This window comes from Gallus gallus, chromosome 1 (assembly GCF_016699485.2).
Source record: "Gallus gallus isolate bGalGal1 chromosome 1, bGalGal1.mat.broiler.GRCg7b, whole genome shotgun sequence".
Lineage (NCBI taxonomy): Eukaryota > Metazoa > Chordata > Aves > Galliformes > Phasianidae > Gallus > Gallus gallus.
In genome coordinates, this window is record NC_052532.1 from 80,268,486 (window position 1) to 80,282,349 (window position 13,864).

General features: G+C 48.5%; 1 long non-coding RNA gene across 5 annotated transcripts in view; it reads left to right on the plus strand.

The window, feature by feature from the left end:
- The window catches only part of LOC101749284, a 38,486-nt gene that overhangs the window by 13,731 nt on the left and 10,891 nt on the right, over positions 1-13,864 (plus strand). Inside the window, exons 5-8 of one of the 5 annotated variants that reach the window (XR_006933938.1) lie at positions 700-762; positions 1,522-1,762; positions 3,839-4,048; positions 4,182-7,238. This is a non-coding gene — a long non-coding RNA (uncharacterized LOC101749284). Of the gene's footprint in view, positions 1-699; positions 763-1,521; positions 1,763-3,838; positions 4,049-4,181; positions 7,239-13,864 lie in introns of those variants that run through there. The other 4 variants (XR_006933936.1, XR_005839065.2, XR_006933937.1 and 1 more) reach the window with 4 other exon arrangements.

Genomic DNA, 13,864 nt, shown 5'->3' on the forward strand with positions numbered 1-13,864 from the left:
AAAGGTAAATTCATTCCAGAATCATCTCTTGACATTCTTGCCTTTTGCTGCAATAGGATGTGTCCTGCAGCCCCAGCCACAGAGGAGCTATGCTTTTCCACAGGTAGAATCCCTGCTAGTTCTGATTACAAATTACATATTTGGAGGTTTCACTTGAGTTGGAATTCTTAATTGTAAGAGAATGTTAAACTGGATAGCCAATATAAGTAAATTAATCAAGGAACATTCTTGGTGATGAAATGGGAAACAGCATGAAGGTTGAAAATGGGTAGAGAATCTCTACATGCCGGGGCCCAGAGCTCTTTGCATCCAGGTAGCGTTGCTGTGGCAGGGACAGGACTTGTGCTGGGGCATGACTTGGCAGTATGGGAGGCTGTTCCCAGGTTTCCTCAATACCCACCCTTTGCTGAGCAGAGAGGGGAGGTTTCTAAGAAAGGGCATTGATCTGGGAAGGGCATTGATCTGGGGATTCTATGTTCTTCTATGCCATGCCATGCTATACTACGCAATACTGTAGGAAGAAGGTTCCCACCCACTTACTCAGACAAGTGATGTAGGATTGGCTTACCCTGTGGGATGGGATGTTTGTCTGCTGATGTACTCAAGTCTCTCCTTCCCCCCCCCTGCACCCCGCCTCCCCTTTTATTTTTCTAGAGAAGTTAGAAATTGGCTGATTCACAATGTCTTTATTATCTTTAGATCATTAGAAGAAGGGCCTGGACCCTTAGGGAAAATGATCTCAACGATATCATCATGATTTAGGTAAATGCGCAGCCCAGGAGGCAGGATGGGCCAAAGCCTGAGCCTAAAAGCAGGCTACAAGGAATGGGCTGTGGGACTTGGAGGCTGATGGCCTAAGTGGCTGAAGGCCAGTCTGTGGGGGTGGGAGACCTTTTCCTTGTAAAAATATGTGCATGACCCAGGGGTGCTGCGGATCACATTTCCCATTACATGTGAACTGCTGGGGATATGTGCTTATGCATCAGGCTCTAGGAACCCTCCCACTTCTCATTTTCACCACTTTTCCCTTCACTCTTTTACCTGTGCTGCTGGGGTTCCATGTAGTGTTTTTTTGATCACTGTTCTTGCACAGCTGCTGTCACGTCTGCTCCAAAGCTCGCCAGCATCCACAGAAAGGGCTCTCTCTGGCTTCCAGTGGGTGTGGAGCTGCTTGGTGCCTGTGGCCAGCCTAGCAGGAAAAGGTCACAGGGAATAATACTTAATTTGGGACGGCTGTCGTGTGATGCCTGAATGTGTCAGTGCGTGGAGTGCAGCCAGAATATTTGCTGTTCTCTGGCTCCATCACGGCTCTGCAGCAGAGATCTGCGGAACAGCACCAGTTAAATCTGAAACTCCTCTAGTTCAACTCTGCAGAGCATTAGTCAGAACTGATTTAATAGTGCTTTCTGCAGTCGCTGTGGTGTCACGGTGGTAACAGGTGTATGGTGAATTGAAACGTTATAATCATTAACCACCACACTCAGTATTAATAATTCTCGATTATTTATTTCTAATTTTCAGTTTCTGGAGCCAAATGAATGATGGCAGGAGTTCACTATTGTGGCAACATCAAACAGTGACAAATTAGAGAGCACTGAATTCAAGATTTTCTGCGCTGCCTTCACTTATTCCCCCTATGCTCTACTGCATTCTGATATCAGACTGGTAATTTCAGCACCCAGCAATAGCAGATGGAATCTATTCATCATCCCAATGACCCGGCACATCATAACCCACTCATCATCCAATGACCCAGCACATCGTAAGTACAGCAGGACAGAGGTTTGGACACCCGTCCTGCCCAGTTTGCGTAACAGTGACATTACTGGCATTTTTTGAGCACATTTCTGTCAGGCTATGTCAAAGCTTTCCGTGGTTTGGGGGTTTGTGATCTTAGTACACATCAGCTGACAGGTTCAAGCGCTGGCTGGGACGACATCAGCTGGAGTCGGAGCTTCCATGCGGAGCTACAAAGCTGTTCCAGTTGTACCGTGGTACAAAGTATATTGCCAAAGTAGTGCAGCCATCGACTACCTTGGGATTGGCCTGGAAGTCATTAAAACTGTAGACACTAAAGGAAGATGAGTTACGATGTGGGGCTGGAGATCCCATAGAAATAAATACCGGGCTGATTCACAAAGCTGGGACATGATCTTACAGCACAGGTGAACCTGGATGCCAGCTCTCGGGCAGAACCACAGCAGAGCTGGACAAGCATCTCTTCTCCAGAAATAAATACTATCCGCAATTGACTGCAAGTTCCCCCATGTCAGTACTTCCAAGTGCGGCGTGCGAGCGGCCAGCAGGCACCGCTCGAGCATCAGCCGTGGCTCGCAGCTGAGTGGGAAGGGCTGCTCGCAGCTCTGCCTTCCGCACGGGGTGCTGTGGCTGCAGCCCAAAGCTCCGCTCCGGTCTTTTCAGTGCACGGCCCGAAGGCTGCGAGCTGAGCAGTCAGTGTATTTCCCTGCATGCCTCCTTGCACGAGGTTTGTACTTGGTTACCACAGACCCTTCTTGGATTTCTGCTTTTCAGTATACCTAAAAGTTGCAGTGACTATCGAAGCAGTGCAAAGGCTGTATCAAGCAGCCTAGCCGTAATTAAATCTCCCAGCCGCAGAAGTAGTTTAAATAGGTACAGCTGGAATGGAGACAGAGGTGGGGGCGAAATGGACAGAGATGTTCTTTTTTGCCTTAGAGCAGGGCAGGGCTGCACAGCAATAACGGGAGGGAAGGGCAGGAAGAGGGCAGAGGAGGACTGCAAGAGGGACAGCTCTGAAAGCCAAGCGAGTGACCTTTCTGTTCACTGAAGTGAGACCGTTTCCTCCGTGTGCTGACATTTGCTCCAGCCCTGTGGTCCTGCTGCTTCCTTCGCCTCTGCTCTGCTTCGTAATTGCCCTTTGTGTTGCTGGCTTTCCCCACTCACCTCCATCTCCTTCCCTTCAGCATTGCCTCTCCGTGAATCCATCTGCACAAGCCCAGCCAACACAGGAGGAATAAAAAGGAGAGCTGTGGCTCTGCTTGCTGCCTGGTCCTTCCCATTCCCGTAGGCTGGGTCTGCCTTACTCCACATCTCACACCACTTCTTAGGGCTTCTCTTTCAGAAGGGGAAGGTATAGGGATCCTTGTTTTGTTCTTTGTCTTCTGCCCTTTGGGGGTACTCAGAATTTGACCCCTGTCGGTTCTCATACCCTGACTCTGTTCTTGAACTTCACCTCTTTGCTTACTGCTATGCTGTATATTGTGCTGCCGTGTTTATGCTGCTGCTACTCACAAACAGCACTTTGGGAGTTTGACTCCATTTCCCCTTCCTTCTCCCCTGCCTGTACTTTCTTCTCTTTCATTTGTTCATTGTGTAGGCTAGACAGACTGGAGACTTCCAGACTCCTCAAGACCCACGCTACTGGTGTAAAAAAACAAAACAAGTGAAAAAATACTTATTTTTATTCCCTTTGGACCGAAATCCTTCAGGATCCTTAATCTCTTACAAAGACACGGAGGGCATGAGCTGCTTTTCTCTTCCTTCTGCAGCCACCTTTGGCTCAGAGGGGGGGGGAGACAGTTTGTTTGATAGAACAAGGAACCGGGAGGTCGGATTCCTGCTTTCTGCTCTCCGAAATCTGCCACTCGTTGGCTGTCTCACTTGGAGCCTGTCACACCAGCTTTGTGTCAAAGTTTACCTCACTGTTAAAGAATAGCTGTTGCTACGTTTTCTCAGGCTCTTGCCTGCAGGGGGTGATTACGGAGAAGGTAACATTTCCCCCTAACGGCTGAGCTGGAGTCGATTTAATTTGCAATTTGTTATGAAATAGTGGGTATTGTTTTATCTTTCTTCATCCCAGGGCTGGAGGAACAGCACAGTGAGTTCCAGAGGTAACGGCAAGCCAAATAATTAGAAGCCTGGCTCCCAGGGATGATTTGAGGATTAATGGCTGTTTGTAGAGTGCTTGGAGTTCCCCAGCTGCAGCGTGCGTTTAGCTCTGGGGCTCAGCAGGCTGCAGGTGCTGGGCAGTGGAAGTGCAGCCCCAGTACTGTGGCTGGCCCGGTGCAGGGTAAGGCTTGTGTTAGATATGGGGAGTGCTGTGTGGGACAGGGAGGTGGGAAAGGGGGCTCTCCTTCAGGCTTGTTGCTTTTAAGCCGCATTGAAGGGAGACACAGATCCACAAGTATTTCTCTTCTTTCTAGTCTGTGTACCAGTCTGCAGTACCTCGGCGCTGCTGAGCTATCAGGAGTAAACGAAGAAAACAGCTTGAGTGGCCTCCTGATGCCAGCCAGAGCTTCCTTGTTCTTTTCCCCTTGGAAGCCCATGGGTGACCTCCACAGACTGCATTAAGCCACATCTCAAGTGTGCCGGAGCTAACATGCCACAGAAGGCTGTGACTCGTCGGGGCTGGGACCATTCACTGTCACTATCACAAGTGGAGAAACTTTTCTGTCAGGTGCCTGCGCAGTGTCTGAGACCCAGCCTGGCTTTTACAGCCCTAGAAGGAAGTGCTGAGTGCATTGCTTTCTAATCTTGCCCAGGGAGGTTTTCAGAGGAGAGGCTGTGCTGTAGGAATCAGTGTAGGATACAGATGGATCCAGCCAGCTTGCACTTGTTTGAGTCCACGAGGAGCAGTCGTGGGCGAGGCACTCGGGGAAAGTTCCCTTTGTCCCATGGGAGAAGCACGTGGGCTTGGAAAGATCCTTGAACCTGCGGAGGGGAGGAATTTCTCCTTGGGCCTCAGATGTCCCCCAGGGTGGTGCGGGGAGGAGCCCGATGCTCCCAGCATTGTCCGAGGCAGCAGCTGGTGGTGCTGTGGGACAAGGTTCTGCTGGCGCTGAGGTGCAGTGCTCAAGTGTGCTAGCAAGGGCAATGACCCCTGGGGGAGTGGAACAGGTCAGGTTATGGCTGCGGAGTCTGTCTTCTGTACAGAGGCAGTGAGCCCATCCCAAGCTCCTTACTGCTCATCCCATCCTCTGGGGGATGGAGAACTGCTTTTTTCCTTCCCCCTGTAGCGCCAGGAGAGCAATCAGAACCTCTGAGCTATGGAACATCCTCCTTTCCCTCCTCCTCCTCTAGGAGGCCTGTTTTAACCTTTTGTCCCATGCAGCAGCAATGTCCATATGGCCCTTCACCTGCTAGGGCAATGTTCCTTGTGGTCTCTCAGCCCATGTGCTGAATGCCACTCCTATCCCATTCCACCCTCCCTTTGGGTTTTGAGATGCGATTGATCCGTTCTGCAAGTTCACACTGTGCTAACTCAGCACTCCCTGCAGTATGTCCAACACTGTCCTGCTAAAAAAAAAGAAGTCACTTCTGGTATTCAAGGGTCCTCAACCAATGTCATTTTTGTCCATTGGGTTGGGAGAAATTTACTGGGGGACAATCATGTCATCTGATCTTTGGCAAAATGCTTCTCTTTGAAACCTTGACTCTTGGTTACGGGTAATGCAGATGAGAGTGCTGTGTCCAATCTCCTCCAAGGAGAGCAGCGTGCTGAAGGGGAATTAAAGGGCCATGGGAATTCTCAGCATAATTTTATTATGGTGACCTTTAAGGAGACGGTGGGGGGATGGGTGAAGAACACAAAGAAGACACTGAGAACAGACCACACAGACAGCGCTTAAGGGGGGAAAGCAAACCCTAAGCAAGTTAGGAAGGGAGACAGGAGAGGAGAGAGATGGAGCAGAGACTGAATGAGGCTGGCAAGGAATGGCGGAGCCACCTCCTTCCAGTTTATCCAGGGAGTGACAGGAGTAGATTTGGGGCTCTCCATCCATGAAAAACACCCTTCTGTGCATCGTTCTCCATTTTCCTGAAATCTCTGCTTTTCTTCCTCCAGGCAACCATTAATCTAATATTAAGCCCCTTAACCTCTCTAATTGTTCCCTTTCAGTGTCAGCTGGTTTCCTATTAACCTTTCAATCTCTCCGTAATGCAGTTACTTCTGATTCCAGCCAGCCCTGGCTCTAAAGCTTTACCTCCGGCAGTGAATTTTCCAAGCTTTCCCTTTTTTTTTTCTCTTTCTTTTCTGTAATGATTATAACTGCTGTTAAGGAGCCAGTTTGAACCAGCCTCTAAATGCACAGGGCTGAACCACTTGGAGTCTATAAATAGCCCTTTGCTAACCTTGGGCCTTATTTCGTTAAGTTGATTGGCCTCTCTCTCTCCACTCCATTGAATCTCCCTCTTTCTCTCCTCTCTCCATTATTGATGCTGGTTCTTTTGTTGCTATCTGACACACCTTCTTGTTGATAACAGGGTTGGTCAGTGCTAAGTTTTTCCCTCCTGAACAAAATAGTATCGTTGCTGGGGAAGTGTCCCTAGAATTTTTTTAACAAGGAAAGCAGAGAGTGAGACAGGCCTGAAGCAGCAGGTCTGAAAACAACCGTGCCGTGCAATAGGAAATTGCCTAGCTGAGCACCAGTCACAGTTTGCTCCCTGTAGGCTGGATTTCTCCTGTGACATACAATGTGATCACACTCAAATGCAGTCTCCTGGGCATATCCCATTGTGCAGTACTGAAGCCAAGATGTCTGTCTGCCCACAGACAAATCAGGAGTTGCTGGCCTAAAGTTGAAACGGAGATCTCGGAATGCTAAGTAAACTGCCTGCTTCTCAGAGCGATCCCCTCGAAGCTTGGATGTCATTAATCAGTATACTACTGCCGCTTGTCCCTGCAACAGGGCAGAATGTGGTTTGCTTCACTGCCCATCAGATGCAGCTCTATGGTACGTTTGTGCTGTCTCTTCTAACCCCACCTGCTTCTTCAGTGCTGATGCTGAGCTCTCTTGAATCCTGGTAGCTCTCCTCAGTGCCTGCAAACAGCTTATTTTTTTGTAAAATGCAATGGCTGCTTGCAGTGAAGTTTGATTTGGAGCAGTTGCGTGAGATGACCTGGAGTATATTGTCATGCCACTGTTTTGCTGTGTGTCCAGAGGCAAGGTCTTTCCCTGCAGAGCTGCATTTTCCCCGATGAAAGAAGAGAGAGGCACAGGAAACTTTTGTGGTTTGTGCATTGGTTGATATTCACAGTCTTTTGCTTCAGCTCAGGAGGATTTGTGTGTCTGAAAGCTCTTCTGTTTTCCCTAGCTGTATCATTTGTCTAATACCAGCTGTTACCTTTCCCTGAGAGTCCTGCCTCAAGGTCAACAGCGGCTTACCAAAATAATAGGAGCCATTCTCTTCTACTCTCCGTGCAGCCCTGTGCGTCCCTGCTTGCCCACTCACTGCTATTTCTTGCAGCAACCCTTTGTCTTATTTTCTGGCAAATGTTCTTGATCCATGCTAGGGCAGTAAAGAAAAGCAAAGGAAAAGTGCTGGCAAATCTGTGGTTAAAGAAGGTTCGCATGGAGGTATCAGACGAAGGGCCTTCCTTTTCAACAGCCGAGTCCAATAAGAAGCATGGCTTGTAGAAGTGCTGCATGTGTGGAAAGCACAGCTCCTGAGGCAGGTGGCAGCCAGTGCTCGCATCTGTTTAATAATGCACGTTGTGTGGGGTGGCTGAGCGCTCGGTTTCCATCATCACAACCGTATGGCCTTCATGTTTTTTTAAAGTCTCAGGCCCAGCCTTTCACTCTGGTGCCATGTGGGTGCATTGGAGCCGCCGAGCCCTGGCCATTCTTTCAAAGGGCTGGGCTCAGGCTGGCGGGCTCAGGCTGGGCCTGCCCCTGGGTGCCATCTTAGGGCGGGCGCCATCTTGGGGCACTGCCCTTGGCTCTGAAGTGGCCCCTCAGTGGGGCCATCCCTGGACCCATGACCTTGTGGTGAAGAGGTGGGTCAGTGGTGCAGAGCATGTCTTCAGAGCAGGTGGAAAATGTAATCCAAGGCAAGGGTATCCCTGCTTTTTCAGTCTGTGTACAGCAGACAAGTGATACTGGACCATTCCCTAGACACTCCCCGAGTGCCTATTTTACCCGGCTTCTCTGCTATGTCCGATCTGCTCCCTGGCCTCTGGGAAGCTTCCTGACTGCTTACCCCAGTGATCCATCATATGACCCCGCTGTGGCAATGTGATACAGCTTTAGCTGCACTAATCAGCTTAGCTTGCTCCCCGCTTGTCGTCTTACTTCAGGAAAAACTTTATGCAGTGCCTGGGTAGGGCTGCTCATTCCAGAGGATTTAAATCCAAGGTGAAAAGTAGCAACACAGACTTTTTCTTTGTTACTTTGTAGACAGGATCCATTTTATCATTGCAGCTTCTAACTCATCATTCCTCTAGGAGTAGCTGAGCTTTTCATGATACACCTAGGTTTCAGTTGTACAGTAAGATCCCTGTCTCTGTTAACAGGGAAAAAAAAGGAAGCCCCCCCTGAAAAAAAAACAAAAAACCCACAACAAAACAAACCGACAGTAATGAGTGCTTTGGCCGAAGCATTTGAGAGGTCCTCAGTCATCCAAATGAACTTAGAGACTGCATCACTTCCCTCCTTTCTCTTCCCAGCTTGAAGCAAATTGGGCTCTAGAGAAAAGAATATTGTTTGTTGCAGGGGACTGGAAACTTTCACCTTGAGCCTCAAGGGGGATTTTAGATAAGACAGCAGGAAAGAGGAGGACTTTTGGTAAACACATTTTGGAAATACATTTTTTTTTTTTTTTCCTCTCCACAGAGAGACATTTCCAGCTGGAGTGCTGGGAAAAGTCAGAATTTGGTTGAGAAGTGACAGCCCAGCCTCCATCTTGTTAGCTAGTCAGCCAGTGATGCACGTGGGAGAAAGTATGCTGATATCTAAGTCTCCATTAGGTGAGGGCAAATCAACTGTACTATAGGGTGAAAGAATAACTGAATATGCTGCTGTATAAGAGAAGGATCTGGCAAAAACTGAGCACCTTCCAAAACCTGAGAACCACAACTGCTGGCAGTTTGTCATGAGAATCTCAGCCCATCAGGAGACGGTGAACACCCAGCACGCTTCCAGGACAGGGAACCTCTCCAGACCTGCCTCAGGGTTTTCCCATCTCAGCTGCTGCAGCAGCCTCTGCTCCCAGGCTTCTGAAACACCATCCAGATACAAAAGGAGGATCTAAAAAGTCCCTGTTTGCCACTTCTCCAGCCCTTTCCCCTCTCTAAGAGGCCTGTCCCTGAGAGAGTTAATGATCCTGCTTTCTCAGGAGGTGAAAAGATACTTCCGTGTAGCATCCCAGGGGAGATATGGAACTGCCAGGAGTAGCAGAAGACTTTGAACATCCTCAAGGTTTTGTACTTGCGTTGTCCTCTTAGCACCCGTGACTTGAATATAGTCTGGAACTGATTAACTTCACTTCGATCTCTGGAAGGGAATGTTCTTCCAGCAGTTAAATATTCTCTCAGCATTGCACATGGACCAGACATTACAGAGGCTAGGGCTGCATTTGCATTTTTTCCTCATGAACTGAAAGAGAAAGTAATATCCTCCAGTATTTCAGTGCTGCCATTTCCATCCTTCGTGGTGGTCCGGTGCCAAATTCAAGCTGGCTATCCTGTTAGCTTCAGCAGCATTCCCCCAAGCCCTATGGCCATGAGATTTGCAGCTCACACAGCAGGGAACCCCTGCCGCACACACGACAAATACTTTGGTTCCAAAGTACATCCTCAGAGAACACTATGAATCACATTTCTGAGAAACACAGTATCTCTAGCACATATAAATGCCTTTGTGTGATATTGCATTAGGAGAGGTAGAGCTCCCCTACTCCAGCCTTCCACCTGTGGGATGACAGTGGGGATAAAAGTGAGTTAGGGAGCACTACAGTGAAGTGGTTAAACTGGGAAAATCTGAAGCATCAGTACGAGCTTTTAGAAGTATCCCTAACTTCCCTCCAGCTCCTGTCTGCAGTACACACTTGTGTGTGTGCCTTTGGTGTGCTGATACAGCCAACAGGGAAATATCACCTCCTGCTGCTGCTGCCTAGCATCAAACTGGGGGCTGGGGCATTATGCTGCATTCTGGGGAAAGAGAGCAGAGTGGGCTCTCTGACTCCTTCCATGTGAAGCTGAAGAACTCACTGAGGAAGCAGTTCAGCTTATGAAGTACCCTAAGAGACCTTTCCATAGGAACTATGCTCATGGCTGCTCTGTCCTGGCTATGGCAGGTCAGGGAGAGCTGCTTGCCACCCCAGGACTAGACCTTCCCCAGGCCCCCAGCACACCAGCAAGCCACTGCTGCTGTGTCTGTGCAGGGAGGAGGGGAGGAAGCTCGGAAGGTATTTTGGCTCTGTACAGGGCTGAGCAAACAGCAGCATTTGCCTGATAGTGACCAACTGCCTAGGAATAGGTGCAATCTCTGGCCATGGTGATGACATCCCTGCTGCTCCTCCTGGCACAGGGAGTCTCCTGTTTCCTCTGGCTCAGGCAGGGGCTCTTTTTTTTTTTCTATGTGGTGCTCATCTGTTTGCTTACTATTTCAGGCACGGGTGACAGCAGTCAAAAAAACATTCCACTGTACTCAGTTAATCCATAGGAAAATCCCATGCTGGTACGCAAAATGTGGAGTCTATGCTTACGCATTTTCCCCCACGGGCCTTGGGCAATGGAAATTTTCTCAAGCTCCATTCATTAACAAAATAGACGAGCAGTTATGTAAGATCATGTGAGGGAAGTGGTTGGGCTTTGGTCAATGGAAGAGTTAGTCACACATCAATGAGCTTGATGAGCTTGGGAAGAAATATGGAGACGCTTTTCTTATTCCAAGACTGAAAAAGGGAGAATTTTAGCCTCAAATCTTCATTTTATCCTAAGCTCAGGCACCACCTTTACATTCTGGGCATTGCAGGAGCGCTGTTGTACTTAAGCAAAAGCAGAGTGTTGAGATCTGTTGAGACCTCCTTCTTTTTCCCTTCCCAGGTCTCTCACCTATGCTCTGAAAGACTTAGTCAACTACCTCTTGATTTTGGGGTGCAATTGAGGTGCTGCTTCCCTCCAGTCCAGCCAGTCTGCCCTGGGAGTGCTCTGAGCGTAGGTAGATTGAACACTGTAGTAATATTCGGTGGCCACAGAGCAATTAAAATGTGCACCAGGGCTGTCAGGAACCATTAGGACATTTGATTGGGGGAGGATTTTCAAGCATCTCATCTCAAACCTGATCTTCTTCAAAGTTTGCTCCTGATTTGGACTGTTGTCTCTCCTACTTTGAATCAGAGACGATAACATCATGCTGAGTTTCTCTGGGAGTGATCATAGAGAAAGCAGGAAATATAGGGAACCGGTCTACTCAATTAGAAGGGAACTGGTGTGCTCAATTAGATCTGGTCTGGAACAGTATGGTCCCACTCCTCACTGGTTCTCATGCTCTCTCAGCACTGGGAGCCGTGCCAAGTGTCCTCCAGGACCCCGAGCTGAGTTTACCCTGGCCCTTCACTCTTCCCAGCTTCTGCTTTGAGGCTTGCAGATCTGACTTTTAGACAATGACATTTTACAGAAGGCAATCAAATAAGCTTTTTTTTTTTTTTTTTCCTTCTTCATCTGCACTAATCCCTGCATGCTGAATAACCAGTTGCTTGTGTCCTTTCACCTTGCAGCCAGCCTCCTGAAGGTCATTGCACTAGCTGAGCAGCAAAGCTTGGCTGGCAGCCTCCACAAGACATGGAGTGGCAGTTGCCTAGCATGACCTATTGGGAGCACTCATGGCCTAAAGAGTGCAGAGGAGGCCTCAAAAAGAAACTGGTGTGGGGCAGGTAGGAAGGATATGGGCAACAGGGTATAGCTAAAGCACTGCTAGATGCATGAGGACTGGGAATAAGTGAGAGCTGTGTGTGAATTGCACAAACCCAAGTCCCTCTCGCATCCACTGCTCTACCTTGAGAGCTGAGATTGTGAAACCTTGGAAACGGGCTGCGTAGAAGTGCTCACAGACACATGCTGCTGCTGCTGGCACTGGGCAGGGCATCCCAACCCCACATGGGCATTCATGGTGCATGCTTGGTCCTCAGTCAAAGCACAGTTGTCTTGCCAAGTGGATGCTTTCCAGAAGGAGCTGCATTCCTGACCATGGAGAGCTGAAAGGACTGCAAATGGGATATGCCTTAAAATAGACAGAGATATAGGAACGGAGCTCATTTCCCAGGCAGCGAGGACACGTGCTGACATCTCAGGCGTTTGCTCAGAGGGAGGGGCTGCTAAAACTGCAGCTGACAGCCTTGGCTGCAAGTGTCACTGGTTGCCTTAGGGCAATTTGCACTACCTTAAAGGATATTTGTTGAGAGTGGTTTGTTTTTTGTTTTTTTGTTTTTTTGTTTGCCAGTAAGATTTATCTCTGCCTCTCTGTAAAGCAAACAGAGCGAGAAATAGATTTCGCTTCCATAAAACTGTCAAGGTGTTGAGTAAAAAGATGTGTCATGAATTGGGATAAAAAGTCTTAATCTCTACCTTTTCAAAGAACTGACATTTCGCTAGGAAAAAAAATGCTCTCCTTGTTCAATGGAAATGTTTTATTTCGGCAACCTTCAAATGTTTTCTTTAGAGCCATTCAGACGTGGTTAGCCTTCTGCTTTTTAATGACTAATTTACCTATGGTGAAGACCTTTTGACTTCAAAATACATCTGAATGTTACGGTGCCCACAGAAGGGATCCCCTGAGCAGTACTTCATGCTGAGATATCACCTGGAAGCAGCACTTCCCTTGGAAATCATTTGGAAGTGATAAACTTCCATTAAAACTTGAAAAACAAAAAGAAGTTTGGCAGAAGGTTCCCAGCAAATCCTACTGACACCTGTATCTTTGAGCTGCAAAGCTGGCAGTTTTGTGACTGAGTGGTGTTGGGCAGCAAGGCAGAGCTCTGTGACCGATTGCAGCCAGAGAACTCAATGAGATTAATCTCTTTGGCTGCCTTTGCTACATACTTTGGCTTTGCTCTTTTAAATAGTTGTTACATGGTCCCCGTGAAACAATATGCCACAGTGTCTGTTGTTTCTGCAAAACACTGTGTGCAGTGTATGCAAAGCGCTGTTGGGACAGTGCTGGGCAGGTAGGAAGAAACATCCATGGCAACTCAGATGTCGCTGATGGAGAAACCCAAGCTCTGGCAGGTCGGAGCACAACAGAAGTGAGCAGAAGAATGAGAAATCAGCTTTCCCATACTGCCCATCTTGGGCTGAGCTCTCCAGCCAGCACAGTCCTACCGCCTCGCAGCGCTGGCTGCAATGTATGGCACCAGGCGACCGTGTGAGTTAATTATTAAACAGAAAGGCGTCATCGGTCCCCTTGCCACTGCTGTCCCTCCCCTAAATATGCTGCGTGGTGGAAAAACGTTCGTGTGCAATAAGAACAAAGAAACCTTTTCAGGATGAGCAGATTTTCCTTTGCTGGAGAGCTGCTCCCACTTTGCCTCTCTGGAGCTGGGAGAGCAATGCACTCGCTCTCCATAAAGGTGGAGCTCAGGAAAGAGATGAAAAGGACATAGAGACAATCACGGCACTGATTTCCGTGAATAATCTCCCCAGCTGTTAGCCCAAGCCATTTCCTTATCAGGGAGTACTGTAATAGCAGCGTTTCAGAGTCTGGAAAGGGAACATTTTGAAGTTAGCTTTGGCATTTCAAGGCTATCACTATCTTCACCGAGCTTCCCTGGACTTCTAGATAAAATATTAACTCTGGACTGGGTGCAGAGGCCCCAGCAGGCTGTAAAGCAGTGGTACAAGGGAAGAGACAGGCTCTGCGACAGAGATGGTGACATAGCATCCAGGCCTGAAAGACTATCATGTGGCTAGTTTCTTCCAACAGACATGCGTACTGCCTCCCCAGTGCTTTTGGCTGCACGTCTCAGAAAGACCAAATGCTTGCCGATGAGTTCTGCAGATGCCAGGCACTCCAGGAGCAGACCCCTTTGCTGAAATAGCCTGTCACCTTCACTCTGGAAGGGAACAGTGGAGATCTACTCTAGTTCCTCTGCCGTGAAACCTCTCCAGAGC